The following is a 20,000-nucleotide window of genomic DNA, read 5'->3' as shown; positions in this document are numbered from 1 at the left end:
TGGTAACAGCTTGACAACATGGGGGTGTAGATGGGACATACTTAGCTTATTACTCTCATAACAGTTTGGGGAGTTGCCAGAGTGACAGGTTTGTTCTTGTAGATGTGTGACTATCAGTTGTATTTCTTGTTTGCATCCTATACGTCTGGGATCATTGCACTGATTTCCCAGGGGGACACAGTGACAGGCAGCAGATATGGACCAATTTACTGGACATTCTGGACATATCTGTACAGTTGTGGGGTATGAGTCTGTATGCAGACTACTACCACTCCCAGGATTTGAACCATGGCTGTGTGTGCTAAAAATACAACAGTTCACGTCTCAGTTGCGTGTGCTATTTGGATTTTGTTGTCTGTCTTTTCACTGTTTTCTGTCTATGTCTCTCTCAGTTGTACTAGCTGACCTCTGGGGATTACACCAGTCATATACAGACAATCCTACACATTTTTTATTTATGTTGCACAGTGTGGGTAACAGTGCTTAATACAACAGTACTATTAAGTGATTGCAAATCTACATTACCATATGATACCAGAGTAAATACATGCAGTACAGCAGTTAGACCTTCATTGTCAGGCTATTATACTTTTATTTACATACAACCTATATGAGACTCTTCTTGCCATATTCTCTGGTGTATGCAGTACTTGCCTTAAACAATACAGGTTTTATACAGGCAATTAACTTACTAATACTGTTAGATTTATTTCCTATGACAGTACATACAAGAGTATTACTAACCTGCCTCGCATCGCAACCTCTCCAAGCGACATCCATGGGACTCCTGGCTCACAGCACACTCACTTGCTGCTGTGAAGGACATAAGAGGAATATGTAGCCATACCTAACCATAATATACATGAGCTGGCAATTATTAAACAGGTAGTGGAGTGATACTTACACACTAATGGGACCTCCCCTGTTGTCCTAGTCTCTTGGAGCCACTGATCCAAGAGATCCCCCTTTCACTGCTTCAGGTCGGCATAGTGATGCCTGATCTGCTCACCAGTTTGGGGTATTTCAGTGGCACTGGTGAGATCATGGGCGAGACAGTCCCAGGCTTCCGCTTTATATTGGGAACCCTGGTACTGGCCCTGCAGCAGTCTCTGCTCATGATTTTTGACAAGGAGTCCTGCCATGACTCTGGACTCCTGGATGCCCCAGCGCTGCACCTGAAAGTGCACTAGCTCTCCCATTCCAGACATGGTGCCTGCAAGGGAAAGCTACAACCAGTTATGAGATGTATTCCCACCTGTTGGGTTTAAATAGGGCCAATTTCCCCCACTTTGCTGTGATTGAATGGTTTTGAAAAGGCTAAGCTATGGGCAGACCTGCTTACCTAAAGTTGGCATTGTTTAAAGGGGTATACCAATAGGCAAATTGAGTTAGCTTGCCTACACATTGCTTACACCTACTAAGCTGGCCTGTGCAATGCTTAGCATTGCTTAATATTTACTTTGCATTATATTTGCTTTTCGGCATTGATTTATTATTCATTACATGTTATATATATATGTCTGGTATCCGTGATTCATGTGTACTTACACTGTATGGGGTCCTTGTGTTTATTAGGGGACTTCAACACTTTATTACAATTACACCTCACATCTGGGTTTACTGCAGTACTCCAGTTCACATATGTATGTTATGTGGTAGGTTATACAACATAAGACTGTATATATATTCCTTTCACATGTTCAGTTTGATTTTACTATAGTGAGGATTTGTTTGGTGATACCTCAATCTTATGTACTGCTGTGATGGCTAAGTGGTTAACTACTGTGACTATAGTGTACAGGGTCCTGGGTTCAAGACCTGCATAAGCTGTTTGTTTTGTTTCTGGCCAGAACACCGGCTGTTGGATACAGAGTAATTAAGGCAGTTTTAAGCAGCTGTAAGTGGGTTTGTGTGGGTTTGCGTGAAGGTAAGCATTGCTAACCTCCGGTTGCATATGCCTACAGAGGGTTAGCTTCAGTATTGCTTAACCTGTGTACACATTGCTTACCCCCATGCAAATGGGCTTAAACTTGCTTACTAGTGCTTATATATGCTTACTCTCACTTACTACTGCTTAATTATGCTTACACTTGCTTACTAGTGCTTACTCCCACTTACCACTGCATTATATTAGACAGTAATGGCTAATGGTTCTTGGGTAGGTGGGGGATTTGGAAGCTGTATGGAGTTATCATTCATTACACATTTTACCTTACATTTGTATCCCTGATTCCTGTGTACATATACTGTATGGGGCACATGTGATCATCTGTGGACATTGCAACATTATGACACTGGCATTGTGACACTGACACCTCACATCTGCATTTAATGCAGTACTCCAGTTCACACATATATGTTATTTCGTAGGTTATGCAACTAAAAATATTGGTCATAAAGTGATTTGACATGGAAAATGGAATGTGCTGCAGTGGGACTCGAACGGGAATGACTGCTTGTAAGGTGAATGCTCTGCCTACTACACTATTGCTGTACTGCTTCATTTGCATATATCTTGCTTTTTATCCTCTTCTGCCATTTAAGCTGCATTAACCATAGCTAAGCAATGTACAGACCCTTGCATCTTTGGTTAAATTTCATCTGTTTCATAAAAAAAATCTTTATAGTTGTTGTTTTAACTATTGCTCTTGTACACGTGGGGGGATGCTGCTGGGGGTATGCATACACCTATGAGCGGGCTCTCTCATTCTTTTTGGACTTGTCTGCTGTTCATCATTGCAGGGGAGTGTATATTTAGAGAGTTCTGCTCTCAGACATGCCCCCCTGCACTCTTACATGCTCTGTGTAAGATTAAAAGCTCAGGCAGCGCGTATTCATTAATATTCATGGTGCGCTGCCATCATGCTCCTAAACGGCCGCTTCTGTGGAGGACTAAGCTAGTCCTGCACAGAAGGATAGTAAATCTGGGGGTTAGAAATAAAAATTCAATTTAATGAAGTCCAAGAAAAAGTGTAAAGGATGAAATGCTTATTTAATCAATTTACTTCAGTTTGTGATACTTCTGGCATGGTAGAGTTGTTAGTTTTACTTTATTTTTCATTTCTTCAGTTCTAGAAGGTGAATGGTACAGGGACTTTCATGATATAACTGCTAAGTTTGTTTACGACACACTAATGATCAATATTCTTTTGTGTGATCACTAATGTGTGAAATTTTGCACATGAAAATAGATACTGTGGAATCCAAAGGATTTGACCTTTTTTGAGAAGCAACAATGTCATATCTGGTCAATATAAGTAGCAGTGGTATAGTGAGGTGCAGGAAGACTTACCCCCTATAGAAACACATTGTTAAGTAGTTTTTAAGTTCATTTTCTGTTTGGAGTTAATTGTTTGCAATGTTCTGTTATTGCACTTATGGAAATTCTTTAAGACAGTTGTAGTTACATTGGGGAACCTATAGACCTGTGTGTGTGTGTGTGTGTGTGTGTGTGTGTGTGTGTGTGTGTGTGTGTGTGTGTGTGTGTGTGTGTGTGTGTGTGCACACAGACATTCCTGATGAGTGGTGAAGCTACGCATCACAAACTGAACGGCAGTATCAAACATTAAAAATGATGTATAATACTTCTGACACTTCTTGAAGCATTTCATGGTACAGTACTTTAGGACCTTGCACAATTCCTCTGTGAAGAACCCTAAGCATTTCTGATTTGGGCTCATGCAGCTTTTCTTACTAAGCAAACCTGTAACCTCAGTTAGCTAGCAAATTACTTATCACCAAGCAAGATAGCAAAGGCTTTCTCCAAACCTCTCCAGCAATATGTTCCTTTAATCACATCTCACAAATCTAATTTTTTTTTCCTGATGCAACCTCTCAACATCATGATATGAATAGGACAGCTTACATCTCTAACTATTGCTCAAATGCACAGCTTGCTTAAAAAGATAGAAGTTTAATGGATCCATGGCATAGTGGGTTGGGTTTCTACTCTGGGTGAACCAACATGATTGTGAATAATGGCCACAGCATTAAGAATGCCAAATAGGCAGAAAGCGAGAGAGAAGTGAGGAAGCATTTCCTGTTCATCTCTTCCAGGAGAGAGGGTGAGGGCTGATATACTGAGGTACATCTCTCATTAAAGAACTTCTGTTGGAGAACAGGGTGCTACAGAGAGAAATCTACTCTAAGCAAAAAAAGAAAAAGTAGGTAGCGTCACCAAAGGCAGAGCACATCAAAGTACAAAATTAAAAAAAAGAACGGTTCTGCCACTAATCCTGCTAAAAACTTAAAACTTGAAAGCTTTTAATAAAAATAAAACAATGATAAAATAAAACACACTGGCTCATAAGCCCTTTAGGTGTAATACCTTTTTCAAATCCTAAATGTTAGCCAGTAAAACTTCCTGTTAAATACCTTCATTCTCTGGTATTCACTCATTCAAAGATACTTAGTAGCCATAGCAACATATACACCCTTTCAATTAGGTTATTTAGAGTGCTGAAGAGGTTTTCCTTTTAGTGCAGGTTTTAAAGGAACAAATGCATTCAGACCTGGTGGCTGATCTGAACGCAAGTTCATTACTCATTCATTTCTTCAATTTCTGTTTGATTTACTAAATCACCACCTCTTAATATTTCATAGAGCCTAGTTAGTGTCATAAACTTAAAAGAATGGCTACCATTTGCACTAATGTGCATATAAAGTGCATTGCTAGTACATACTGATGCTACCTACTTTTTCTTTTTTGCTTGCATACGGCCATGGTGGTGCAGTGGTTAGCATTGCCACCTCACAGCAAGAGGTTCTCTGGTTCGATTCTCAGCTGGGGTGCCTTCTGTGTGGAGTCTGCATGTCCTCTCTGTGGTCGCATGGGTTTCCTCAGGGTGCTCCGGTTTCCTCCCAAAGACATGCTGTAGGTGGATTGGACACTCTAAACTGGCCTTAGGTGTGAGTGTGTGCATGTGTGTGCCTTCTGTGGAAGGTTGGGTGCTGGGCTGGCAACTTGACACTGCAAAACTCCACTGCCAATCATGAGCGGACAGATGATCCAATGTGGCGACCCCTAACCGGGAAAAGAAGAAGCTTGCATATTTTTGGTGGGAGCATCACACATTCACTACCTATGGAATCAACATCTTTATAGCAACCAACATTGGAAATGGCAAGTAGAAGGATTTATGCCAATAATTTAATGGGTCTGTCTAACCTACTTCTTGATTTCAAAATTGAAAATGTTACTTTAGAACTATCAATGAACATGGGAGAAACTTCTATTTGAGAGCATTTACAAGGAAGTAGAGAATGCAGCTTTTAAATTAAAGCGTTTACAGTGGCAATGCTTTCATACGGAGGAGTGCTTTTATCATCATATACTTCCACGAGGCTTAAGAGTAAGATGTATGCCAACTTATGGTAATATTTATCCTGAACTACTTGCCAAATGGCAAAGGATAAATATAGAAACCAGTTTCAGCTACATGAAACTTTTGATAGAATTTTTTAAGCTTCAGGAAGTTGAAGCAGCAACCCTAAGAGAACAAAAACAAAATGAACTAGAACAAATTACATTATCTGATAATAATTTGATGAAACCAGGAATGCTGCAAGATAGACTTGATGCTTATGATGCTAAATTAAAAGGAGTGAAAAGTAGCAAATTGACCAGAGATTTTAATGGTTTTAAGAAGGGCCATTTGTTTGAAAGGCCGAAAGACAAGAAGACGGCCATGCAGACCAGAACAAATGTAAACACTGGATTAACAACAAACTATGCGAAGGAAGAGGTTCCTACTAGGAAACCAGCGAAAATTGTAGTAGAAGCAAAAGTGCATATGAATCCAAGACAGAATAAAGGAGAGGTTTTGAAAACTCATGAAGCTGTGACTCACACTCTGGAGAATAATGTTAGCTCGGTAATTGATACTGAGAGTATTGAAATACTATCAGAGCAAGGTGAGGAAGATATATCTATTCAAAACAACAAAAAGAATCTGGATATGCTGATTGAGTGATACATTTACCACTTTACCAACAGCTTCCTTTTTTGTTGCAGAACAATACCTCAAGGGAAGCACACCCTCACAGCAGAGAGAGGAAGAAACGGAGGTTTCAAGAATAAATGATTCCCTTATGTTTACTATATCGAGCACTGAATTAACTAGAGACCAGACTCAGTTATTAGAGAAGGGAATGAGTTTTATACCTTCCTTGCGCTCACCCATGAGTGAATTTATTGTAGATTTAAAGTACTTTGGAAGAAATGTGACTTTGAAATATCTTTTTGGGAATACAACTAATGAAGAAACCAAGTATTTTTGTTCCTGTTTGTCATCCGACTGTAGATGCCTTTGTACGATTATGTGAAAACAAAGTGGCTGAATATAGACAACAGAAGGGAAACAAACATTTCCATACCCTAACTCTAAATGAGAAGAAAGCATTATTTGAACTAGAAAATATGCAGGACATTATGATTAAGCAAGCTGATAAGGGAGGGGCAATTGTAGTTATGGATATGTCATTCTATGATATCAAAATGAAGGAGATGCATGCAGATATAGTTACTTACCAGAGGATTGATAAAAGAGAACTGAACAGGATTATACAGTGTCCAAGATACTCTTTATGACAAATTGATGAATAGATCAATAAGTAAAGAGCTGTCTGATTTTTTTGAAGTGCATCATCCTACTATACTTAACATCTATGGAATGCCTAAGATACATAAGAATCTACATGACCCTCCTATGCGACCTATTGTTTTGGGAAAGGGATGGACAACTGTACCCCTTTCTATTTTTATAGAAGGGGCGTTAAAGAAATTGCTACCACATGCATTTGTAGTGATTAAGGACTCGGCTGAATTCTTGAATAGACTCTATATGAAAATACAACAGATGAACATCGCTAAGGATTTACTATTAGTAACCTTGGATGTGAACAGTTTATTCACTTCCATACCTAATGAATGGGGGATTGAAGCCATCAAAGACTTCGGTGTGAAACACGAAACAACTATTGATATCCACCTAATATGCAGTCTCCTAGAATTGGTTTTATATAATGGTGTGAAACACGAAACAACTACTGATATCCACCTAATATGCAGTCTCCTAGAATTGGTTTTATATAATAATGTATTTCTATATGGACACTGCGGTGGTGGCGTTGCGGTAGTATTGTCACCTCACAGTAAGACGTTATCCTGTTTGATTCTCAGCTAGAGCGTCTTCTGTGTGAAGACATGAGTGAATGGGCGTACCTTCGCTGAGGTTGTGCGTCAGGGCCGGCAACTCGGCACATAAAAATCTACTGCCAATCATTAGCGGACTGGAGTTCCGCTGTGGCCACCCCTAACTGGGAAAAGCTGAAAGACACAACACAACAAGTGTCTATTATCTACAGAAATCTGAAGTAGCGACTGGAACCCCATGCACAAAAAGCTATGCAAATTTGGTCCTGGCAAGATGGGAAGAGTTATGTTAAGTGGATGTTAATAACAAATGGAACAATAATATAATTTTCTACAATCGATTCGTGGATGATATTTTTCTCTATGGGAAGGTGACTTAACTTCATTAGAGCAATTTGTATATTTTCTGACCAACACAACTTCATTTTTGAAATTTTAAATTACCTCCTCTAATATGGAGATAGAATTTTTGGATGTTAAGTTGATGCTGGATGATACAGGATGTATTAATACTAGAATGTATAGAAAATCTGTATGGTGTAATCATCTGTTATACAATACCAGTATGCATCCTAGACATGTCCTTGATAATATAGTGACCAACCAGTTAACTCGAGTATCTAAACTTTGTACGAGGGACAAAGACTACATGAAAGAGCAAACTGTAGTCATTAATGACTTTACCAAGAGGGGATATATGTTATCAAAGGAATACAAACTAATGAAGCAACTACTTTGGAACGAAGATCTCAGACAGCAAGACCTTATTTTTCAGACCAAGGTGGAATAATTAAGGCCAAACAAAAAGAGCGAAAGTCTAACTTGAAATGTCAGCTAACATATAGTACTGACAATTTTGCTATTCATAACATCATTAAGACATTTTGACCAGTGTTAACATCTGATAAAAGAATTAGCGAAATTGTTAGAGATCAACCCAGTTTTTCTTTTAAGAACAGGAAAAATCTAAAAAGACTGCTATGTTATAAGACAGAAACTGAAGACATCTCCGAAAATAGGAGCTTTCAAATGAGTAGGAGAGTTAATACGCTCAGATGTGGAAGTTGCAAGGCATGTTCTTACATTAGCAACTCAAATATCTTTCTACATCCCTTAACTAAGAATAACTATAAATTTGAAGGATTTGCAAATTGTCGGAGTAAGGATATCATATATGTGGCAACCTGCAGTCACTGTAAGGCATACTACATAGGAAAAACGAACCAAATGTTTAAAGAACGTATCCTAAAACACTTATCTGACATAAGAAATAAAGTTACTAGCAATGCACTTTATATGCACATTAGTGCAAATGGTAGCCATTCTTTTAAGTTTATGACACTAACTAGGCTCCATGAAACATTAAGAGGTGGTGATTTAGTAAATCAAACAGAAATTGAAGAAATGAAGTGGATAATGAACTTGTGTTCAGATCAGCCACCAGGTCTGAATGCATTTGTTCCTTTAAAACCTGCACTAAAAGGAAAACCTCTTCAGCACTCTAAATAACCTAATTGAAAGGGTGTATATGTTGCTATGGCTACTAAGTATCTTTGAATGAGTGAATACCAAAGAATGAAGGTATTTAACAAGAAGTTTTATTGGCTAACATTTAGGATTTGAAAAAGGTACTACACCGAAAATGCTTATCCGGTTTATTAGCCAGTGTGTTTTATTTTATCATTGTTTTATTTTTATTAAAAGTTTTCAAGTTTCAAGTTTTTAGCAGGATTGGTGGCAGAACATTCTTTTTCTGACTAATCTACTCCAAACTGGGTGGTGTGGGGGGGGCTGCCTCATTAGCTATACCATTCATGGAAGTAAGTAATGGTTTGACTCTAGCCCCACTGTATGACTTTCCCCCAAGAACATGCTGCATGCGGAGGGTGCATTACAAAATCCCCAGATGACTGGCAAGATAACAATTGCACTGTGATAGGCTTCCACCTGTAGCAGACAATATTCCATAAAAAATACTTAAAATAGGTGCATCTATACTTTCACTATCTGAATCTATTGTAATAAATAGAAGTATTGTGGAAGGGTAGATCTCAGAAATTTGTAAACAAGCTATTGTAAAGCTATCACACAAAGGTAGTTGCTCCTTCAAACCTTCTGATTTCCACACCAAAGCACTATTCTCACCAATGACCTGAACTTTAAATGGATAATTTCAGCAACTATTTGACTGTACCTCATTTAACACCTTACTAACTAGTAATCAGAATGGTTTTAAACCACTTCATGGAGTCACCAAAGCATCACTTCCTGCAGCAGTTTATAGCAGAATGAGAATTAGCAGGGATAATATGTTATTAGCAATGTTTCTGGATTTCTCAAGGCATTCAATATCATTCAGCACTAAACCACTGTTAACAAGTTATTCAGTACTTCAAATCTACCATTAACAGCTATGCCAGAAAACTAGTTTTCCAAACCAACAGTAATTTATCAGGAAGCAACTTAAGGGTCACTCATGAGGTCTTTTTTATTTTACATTCCTTTTAATGATATGACAAACTAATGTGATGGAGCAAATATTCACCAGTATTCTGATGCTTACATATATTATAAATATATATATATATATATATATATATATATATATATATATATATATATATATATATATATATATATATATATATATATTTTTTTTTTCCCCAATGAAAGCTTATCAAATGTTAGAATATGACTTCAAAATGTATTAGGCGTACTACTGCAATTTAATGTACAATATTCAACCAAACAAAAATTATGCAATTGTCCCACACATCACTTGAACCTGTTAGTACCAACCTTAACCAAATTAGTCATGTAATACTAGCTGTTTGAGATTACTGATATAAAATACATTACTGCTAGACCATAAAAGACAATTGAGCACCATAATAAACACACAGTTAAATAACAATCACATAATTTGCTTATCTATTTCTTTAGAACAAGAAGCACAAACTTATTTTTTTCTTTAAATTAAGAAGATAAGCTCACTTGAATTAGTTGCAACTGGATTCACAATAACATAAGTAATTTGCCTTTACCTAATGTTGATGGTTTAGAAACTAGAAGTGAGACATTCACAACTCTATGATCTATAACATGGAGTTTGATTCCAGGTTCTTTCAACAACTTCACAATTTATAGGATGAGGTCAAATGTCTCCAAACAGAATAGTTCCTTTTAAGTTACATAGATATCTAGTACCATACTAAATGTCTGTGTAGTCATTTTTAATTTTTGATAAATTTGGGTGGTAAGTCAGAGAGATCTTTTTATGCTGGGCAAGTTAAAATGGTTTTACTTGGTGTAGTCAGGTAGCAAATATAATCCAGCACTCAGGCTATGAACCCATTCAGTTAGATTGCGGGTTCCTTAATGGGATAATTAGGAGGTTGAAAGACTGGTTAGGGATAATTTAATTTTCGCTAAGTACTGGCATCAGACAAGATCTTCCACAAAACATACTCAATAGAATTTCAGATGCTTCTAAATTTTGACAGAGCTTTAGAGCTAATGGAACCCTAAACAGCCATTAACCCCATAGCCAGAGCCCATAACTTTAAGGTGGCCTAGTGTAAAACATTGTAGACGGTAAAGTTATTTTTCAGTTAACTTCCTAGGCACAGTGATCAAGTTCAAAATCTTTCCCAGAATGACCACATACTATTCCCCAGTACTGTTTAGTCAACATTTTGAATAGTGATATGTATTTCTGACTAGCTGCTCATATTCTTGAAAATGAGGGGCTGTGGAGTGTGGTTGTGAAATTTATAAATAAGTTTTGCAAGGTAAATCACTGGGATGGGTTAGACTGGCATTATTGTAGATGACTCTTAAAGTTGCCATTATGAAGTATGTCAGAAGGTAACTGGACAGACCAGGATCACTGGAGATATCTGATAGGCTACTGATGAAGCTGGCCATGTCAATGTCAGGACATGGAAGTGCAGTCAATGATAGCTTTAACTACAGCATAGTGACAGACCAAGACCTGGGCTTTATACACATAAAGTATAGGGAACTCTTTCCAGGAATAGAGTTGCTTAGTGAGATGTTATCTAGGTTGTTGGGGGATGAGCATATAGGATGTGGAGCATCCTGCTTGAGGTGCCTAGATGATGCTTCATCCATGAAACATTGTTAGGAAATGTGCAGACTCGTGTGTGAGTTAATGCATCTTTATATGTTCCCCACTGGATGGCTCCCTGCTGTAGCATTTACTAGACAGCAAGATCACTCCATCCAGTTGCCGCCTTCCTTAAATATGAAAAAGTAGATTAGTGCAGTCATTAAAACTGTTCAGGTCCATAAAGTCCCTACAGCGAATCTAACTATATGAAAACTTCCAGGAACAAGTAGACCATCAGTTGACAACCCATTAAAAATCTCTAATATCCAGAAGGACAGCAAACTTTTCAATAATGAAGTCCACTGTTGCAGCTAATTTAAAGTAAGGGAAGAAGACAACCCCATTTGATATCTGGATGTCAATGTGAGCAAAGATGCTGTAATGGGGAAATCCCAGACCCCAGAGGCTACTAGGGGGGTAGTTTGAGGCAATGAGAAGTGACGGTCCTTCTTACCCCTTTTGTTAGTATGGCAGTTATTGCAGAGGATTAAGGCTGTTGCTGTCGTCCAAAGACTGATTTCAACAGGCTCAATTTGCCTAATGTGTGTCTCTGAGCAAGTCACTTAACCAGACAATGCTTATGGGCCGAGTCTAAAAATGGTCCATGTGGATCAGCTCTCTACTTCGGTTAACAATTGCAAATAAATAAACAAACAAACAAATAAAAAATAAGTGATAATATAAATGACTTTAAAAGTGATTGTTGACCAAGTTCAGTTCCGTGCTTGAAATACTATCATTGCCTTTATAGAGAAACTGATTTGAGCAGTGTGTGTGTGTGTGGGGGGGGGGGGGGTACAGTGGTGTTTCTGTGGAAGCTTGAGTAGATGAAAATAAATATTACACTTCATGGAATTCAAAAGGATCGTGAATTAAGATGTTTAGTATGGATATATTAGCAATGAATGAAAGTGTTTAGTAGGAATGTTTAGCAGTGAATTAAGGTGTTTAGTATGGATATATTAGCAATGAATTAAAGTGTTTAGTAGGAATGTTTAGCAGTGAATTAAGGTGTTTAGTATGGATATATTAGCAATGAATGAAAGTGTTTAGTAGGAATGTTTAGCAGTGAATTAAGGTGTTTAGTATGGATGTATAGCAGTGTTTCACTATTTTGGCTAACTTGATGGCAATGGGCAATGAAATCCCCTACAAAAGAAAGAAAATAAAGTAGTGTTGTAGAAATATAGAGGGAATAAATGGGGAAGGTTCGAATTTCTGGAGTGGTTTTTCCCTGTGTTGGAGTTAGTGATCTATGACTAGACTTGAGACTAACACTTCTTAGTAAGCTGTAAGAGAATGGGAGACAATTAGGTCTAGATTAAAAGTACATTTATAGATGGATATCAGCCAGTTATACTCCAGGTTTAAATTCAATGCAGCTATTAAGCTGGTAGAGTTCTATTTGCAGGTGGGTCTTACCACAGTTGAAGATATGAAAAAAGCCTATTTTTGGCAGTGGAAAGTGATTGTAGTGTGTTGCCCAAACCTTTTCAGCTGTATATCAGTCAAGGCATCAGAGCATCTCCATTAAACGGTTCCATTCTCATTTGATAATGTTGCCACATTGGATGAATTCTGTACGGGTTGTGGTAGGGAGCAAGATACAAGCAAAGGGTATATGCACTAATGTTTACTCTGCTAATGGGCTTCATCCTATAGTCATAGCTTTAATTCCTACCATCTTTACTTGAAAAAAAAAAATTACCAACCAAACTCAAAAAACTGGGCATAAATCCCTACATCATCAGATGACTAGGCAACTGGCTCATGGACAGGAAACACATGGCTAAAGTGGGTGAATGCAGATCCAGCAAGAGGCCAGTTACTAGTGGTGAGCCACAGCTTTCAGTGCTAGGACCACATTTGTTTAGAATATACTTCTCTGATGTCCAGGCTAATGTGGAAGGCCTCTGGATGACAAAGTTTACCGATGACTGCAAGCTGGGGGCAATCGGTGAATCCCCCAATGAAGTTAATATCCTTCAAGAGGGTCTAGATCAGACAAATTATTGGTGCCAGAACCATGACCTAAAACTAAATGCGAAAAAATGCATTATCATACATACCCTTTGAGAAGTCAAATATACCTGCAAATTACAACATTAATAGCACACCCCTAAGAGTAGACTCAGAGGTAAGAGATTTAGGTACACAGATAGATATTAGGGTCTGACTGGAGAAGTAATAAATCTGCAAGCAAAGAAGAGTAGTATTCCTAGAATTGAATTCGTCCTCAAGTCTTGGTGAGTACCTTCATGAGGTGGACCCTGTTTTTCACAAAATCTCACCAAGACAACAGTGATATATAGACTGTATTTTATATGGCATATATCATTAACAGAAGTAGGTTAAAAATAAAAAAGATAGCTGGGTACACATGACCAAGGATAAAAATGTGTCCAATCCTGATAGAAGCACTGTTGCTAGGATTGGAAAAATAACACTGTACATACCTCTCAACTGCACAGATTTTTGCAGAATGTCCAGATTTTTGCCTTGCAGTTTGTGTTTGTTTCTCATAAAATTGTGGTTTTCTGGCAAATCATTGGCAAATCATTAAGGGTTGAAGTCAGAAAATAATAGCAGACATTTAAGTTACAGATTTCATACCCTTCAGAATGTTCATGCTAATAAGAAACCTGTTGTTCTATCAATTGTCTAAGCTTGTGAGAGCAATATTTAAAAATTGTCCCTATTTTGAGCCTTTGTCCCCCCATTATTGATGACTCTGTCCAGATTTCTTGCTCTAAGAGGTTGAGAGGTATGACACTGTAGAATCCTCAAGATGCAGAAATATTCCCACAATGGGGCTAGGCCAGGCCAAGGAGGAGGATGGCCCTTCTGTTGTAAAAAGAAGTAGTAGGCCACAAAAATCACAAAAACTGATAGGCCAAAAAAGAGCCATAAAGATGACAGAGTGGACTATTAAGGATTAGAAAGAAATTATGTATTGTTACTATTATGCAAGAAGCCCAGAATTTTCAGACAGAAAGTATACAGAAAGATTAAGAAAGAAATTAGAGGAAAGAAAAATATTTGCACAAGAAAAACTGTTAGAGGCTTCAAATAAAAAAGGTGTTCATTAATGCAACTGATTTACGAAAAACATTATATAGCCCAAGAAACTTTGGGTTGTTTGCAAAAAGAAGTGACTAAGGAAGTGTGAAAATAAAAAGAACAAAATCTAGAGATTTTTGAAAGGTATAAAAAAGAAATATGGGCATGGGAAAGAAAGAGAGATTTCATATGGTGCAATATTTACTCAAAGGAGAAAGACAAATTAATCAATACAAAAAAAGCAGCCCCAAAGATATTTGAAGAGAAATACAGGGAAAGACATCCAGATATAGAAAATCTTGCAATACAAAAAAACAGAAAAAGAAAGAGGAAAGTAGAAAAAATGATTAGTAATCGAGAAGTTAAAGAAATAGTAACCAAGGTTATGGATTGCCTGCAAGATTAAGGATTTGGTGTAGAAAATCTAACTCTGATAATATCACAGCAGGACAGAGCAATAGATCTCCAAATTAAGTAGAAACCAGTGGAACATAAAAAATCTGATCAGTTGCCATATAAAGATAAATTGGAGCCTTCCACAGGACACCAGCACAAAACTTTAACTAGAGTTGCACAGCGAGGGAAGGAACTGGAAACTGTGGCAACTCTGGCGCAGACAATGTTGTGGAGTGATAGGCCAATGAGTTCCCATGTGAAAGAGCAACACATGACACAGGATGAAACTGAAGAGAATGTGGCACAGGAAGATGTTCTGGAACTTTCTATAGAATGCCTGCAGGAAATGGAGAAGAAGGAATGTACCCTCAGTTTAGAAGAAAATTATCTAAGAGTAGACTTGCTTGATTCAATAGAGATGGACAGACATATTAAGATCAATGAAAGAAACAGACTACAGAAAGTCAATTAAACCCAAAAAGTTAGAAGTTTGATAAAACAAACGAACACAGTAGTTAGGACTGTTCATAGAGATTCATGCAATATAACAGAAGTAAATAGAATGTATTACTGTGCAGCTAAATTAATAACATATAAAGTCTTACCACAAAAAATACAGGGCAGTAAGGGAAATGAAGGGGAGAAATCAAATGCCATCATGGAAGTATCAAATAGAGAAAACTATAAAGCAATTAAGACAAGAAATGTCCCTTTTAGAAGAGTATAGAAGAGCGGGCAGATCAACAAAAATACTCAGAAAGACAGATGTAATAAAAGCAATGTGCGGTATCAGAACAGATCAGGATTTATCATGCACTAAAGCAAATAATAAACTAAAAATATCAGCACAGGCAGAAAAACATAAAAGATATGCACATAAATATAAAGGAAAAGTACAAAATAAGCAATTTATTGATATAGAGAAAACTATAAAGCAATTAAGACAAGAAAAGCCCCTTTTAGAAGAATATAGAAGAGGGGGCAGATCAACAAAAGTACTCAGAAAGACAGGCGTAATAAAAGCAATGTGCAGTATCAGAACAGATCAGGATCTATTATCCACTAAAGCAAATATAAACCCCTCATGAGTGCTCTGATACATCACAGTATACTCAAAACATATCCAACTTCTCCCCCGGTGTTTAATCCTTTGTTCCAACTGACTACCCTTAACCTTATATCTTGACATAAGTCATACTTACAAGTAGTTTTAGCTATGTTCAAAGCCTAGGTTTTGTTGTCAAGATGCAACACATTTGTATGTTCTTATGTATACTACATTTTGTTTACTTTATACTTTTTGATTATTGTAATGTATGCATGAAAATTTATTGCTACTCATGGAGCTTTTCTCCCTGGGCCTCTGCTGAAAAAGGACCTGTGTCCAGTCAGACTTTCCCGGTAAAAAAATGTTAAATAAATAATAAATAAATTAATAAACAATATCAGCACAGGCAGAAAATTTTGGAAGCTATGTAGATGAATATAAAGGAAAAGTACAAAATAAGCAATTTATTGATGACCCAAAAAAGGTTTATAGAGAATTGGGAAATAAGGCAAAAGAAAATGAAACACCACCCAAAAAAGAAAAAAAAATAGATACATTTTGGAGAAATATGTATGAAGATCATGTGGAAAATAACAAAGATGCTAAATGGGTAGAAAAAGTAAAAGAAAGAGTGAGAAGTTTAAATGTTCAGGATATGAAATCGGATGAAGTAACATCCAGAAAGATTGAGACAAAGTTAATAAAAGCTCCTAATTGGAAAATGCTAGACCCAGATGCAGTACCTAACTTGTGGCTAAGAGTATTAACATATTTACATGAATATTTAACCATGAGTAAGAACTATTTATACAGAAACCCCGAACAGACACCAGCTAGTTAACAAAAGAAAAACAATACTCCTACTTAAGAGTGAACCTGCAAGCTATCCTAAAAAATCTAGACCAATAATTTGCCTTCCGATGACGTATAAACTATGCACTGGAATTGATGCTGACAGTTAATAGTCATTTAGAAGAAAACTCAATCATAGCAATAGAGCACTAGGGTAACAAAAGAAAGTCATATGGAACAAAGGGTCATTTTTTGTTAAACAAAGTCATAATGGAGAACTACAAACAGGGGAAGAATGTAAGTATGGCATGGATAGACTACAAGAAAGCATTTGATAATATTCTACATTCATGGATAAAAGAGTGCTTAAAATGTATAAGATATGCCCCACACTGATCAATTACATTACAGTGACAATGAAACAGTGGCAAACCACTTTGTCGTTAAACCATGATAAAGGATAAATTATTATTTTAGGGATAAAAATTCAAAGGGGGCTAATCGAGGGTGACTCTTTTGTCACCGCTGCTCTTTTTCCTTATCCTTAACCCATTAAGCTGTCTATTTAGCAGATTAGGTCATGGCTAGAATTTGTCTCCCAGAAAATGACAAAGTGTAAAAACTTATCTTCTTTTTGTGGATGATTTAAAACTGTATAGATCATCAAACGAGGAACTGAAAGCACAACTGCAAGTGATCAATTTTTTTTCAGATAATATAAAAATGTCATTGGGTCTTGATAAATGTACAAAAACAACCTTTAAATCAGGAAAGCTGCAGCACCAAGTAAACATCAGTTTGGGACAGAAATGTGATATAAAAGAACTTAAGCAAGAGGGAGTGCATAAATAATTGGGAATTGATGAAGGATCAACAATAAAACATGAACAAATGCAAATAAAACTTAGTAAGAAATATTTTAGAAGACTAAAATTAATACTGAAAACAGCATTGACATCTAGGAATAAAGTCCAAGCTGTAAACAAATTTCTTCTTCCTGTCCTAACTTATAGTTTTGGAGTGATTGACCCCGAAAGGTGTTGGATCAGTTGGACAGGAAAACAAGAAGTGTATACCAAGACTGTATATTTGCTGTTCTCAAGGAGGTATGGGCCTCCTCGAAACTGATTACATGTATAGATCTGCAACTGTGGGACTGCATACATATCTGTGTACCTCCCATGACCCAAACATAGTGACAGTTTTAAAACATGAGGAGAATAAGTCTAAGATGACTTCCCTGCTTAGTTTAGCAGAAGCATATCAATGTCAAGCATGAATGGAAATCAAACCAGAAGTAGATAAAAATCAGGTAGCAAATGAATGTGTCAACGATCAAAAGAAAGAACATAAGGTGAATGATCAGAAGAGAAGGCAAGAAATGTGGAAAATGCATAAATACAGTTGCAAGTATAAAAAAACTCTTGGAACAACCCCATGTTGATCAGGATCAAACACAGGAATGGTTAAGGCGAGGTGAACCAAAAGACAAAAGGTTAATATTAGCAGCCCAAGATAGTGGACTACATACATGTTGGTTTGCAAATTCCATTGAACATGTGGGAGAAACAGACAAATGTAGGTTTTGTAAAACAGAACTGGAAACAGTGGCACATCTTGTTGCTGGTTGACTGTAATTATACTATCCTCATTATATATGACCAGCACTGCAGACACATCATAAATAAAACAAATATAATCTTGGGAAATTAACTTAAAGTATAAAGGAGAGGGTGATCAGGATTGTACATATAATTAGAGAGCGTCAAGTAGGGTGCATGTCTCCCCCTATGCTGTTTTTTTTAAAGCATAACCAGAGGGAATGAATTTCTATGAAGGAGGCATAGCAATTGGTAGGTAGTCACTTTATCCAGTGAGCAAATCAGTCTTACAAACATTTGATGAAGTCATGTGACTGTATCCTTATTCCTATTTAAAGATTTTGGGGAAGACTTATATCTAGTTCTGATGAAATCCTTTTAGGACAGAAGCACTTAACTGGTATGCCAGTTGTGTTTGATAAAGTAAATAAAGTTGTTTTTACTTGTATATTTGAATCCTGTTCATTTTTTTCACTCCGTGAAGCTGGGTGATCAGACTATGTTTTGGTTCTAAGTTTTGCATTTGCTGACTTGTCCTTGTCTCTTTGTTTTATACCAACACTTGTATTTTATTAGTCGAGTGGAGCCAGAAGTGATTTTTTGGCTTGTACTGTTTGATAATTTAACATTGTACAGCAACAAAATGGGCAACTAGTGACTTGAATAAATATAAAGCCAAGGAGATAAGTTAATTTTTGACCATGCTAGTGCCATTATACAAATTCATAGAAAACAGGTTATTACAATTGTTTTGGGCATGAGAATTAGAAACCTCCAACATGTTACATTAACTGTATTACTTTGCAGATGCTGAAATATTATACTGTACAGGAACTGCTTCATTAAAAACTATCTTTTGCATGTCATGACATAAAAATACCTATTGAATACTATCTGTTGTGTGCTATCTTTAAATGTGTGCATCCACGCATGCGCGCATGTGTGTGTGTGTGTGTGTGTGTGTGTGTGTGTGTTGTGTGTAAGTATGTGTGCGTGTGTGTGTATGTGTATGTGTGCATGTCAGTATATATATATATATATATATATATATATATATATATATATATATATATATATATATATATATAGAAGGCAGTAGTCAGTTCATAGACCTGAACAGAATTAGTTCACTGTTTGGGCATTTGTCGATTTATAGCATTAAGAGCATAAATTAAATAAGACAAAAAGAAAATGCAATTATATACATAAAATAGCTTACACTGTAAGTTTCAAAATGAGTGGCAAAGCTTTGGAGAAACAAGCACTTTAATGCAACAGTTCTAATCACTCTGTCCATGTGCTACCCAGATATTTCATGTGTCACACAAACTGGACCCCATGTATTCCATTGAGCCATCTTTGGTAGTGTTTTCTATTGATTTCTACTGGGCTATGCCAATTGTCTTTGTTTGTCCTGCATAAGGTTTAGGGAGCTTGCACAGATTTTCATAAATAGAGTATCTCATGAGAGGTTTTCTAACTAGAACTGGAGTGGATTCAGCTAATGTGATATTTTTAGTAGTGCAGTGAGTGTTTCATTAGGTTTTACAGATAAATCTCTGATGAAGCATCAATAGCAGAAACAAATTTTTGATTATGTGCTACCTAAAGATGAACAACAAATATCTACATTGTATACAAGATACATAATTTTATAAAACCCATTATCTGGAATCTGCTAGAATGATAACTATCCTAAGAGTAGAAGAAAAAAGCTGCCACAAAAGCATATTTCTGGTACAATGTGTGGATATGTTTTTATCAACACTTCTGCTGTAGCACCAAAAGTTTATGCATACTGTTGATGCCTCATTAATA

The sequence above is a fragment of the Protopterus annectens genome, chromosome 3.part0, assembly GCF_019279795.1.
Source record: "Protopterus annectens isolate FY-2018-M chromosome 3.part0, PAN1.0, whole genome shotgun sequence".
NCBI classification, from domain to species: domain Eukaryota; kingdom Metazoa; phylum Chordata; order Ceratodontiformes; family Protopteridae; genus Protopterus; species Protopterus annectens.
The sequence above is the reverse complement of the archived record's forward strand: the minus strand, read 5'-3'. Positions refer to the sequence as shown.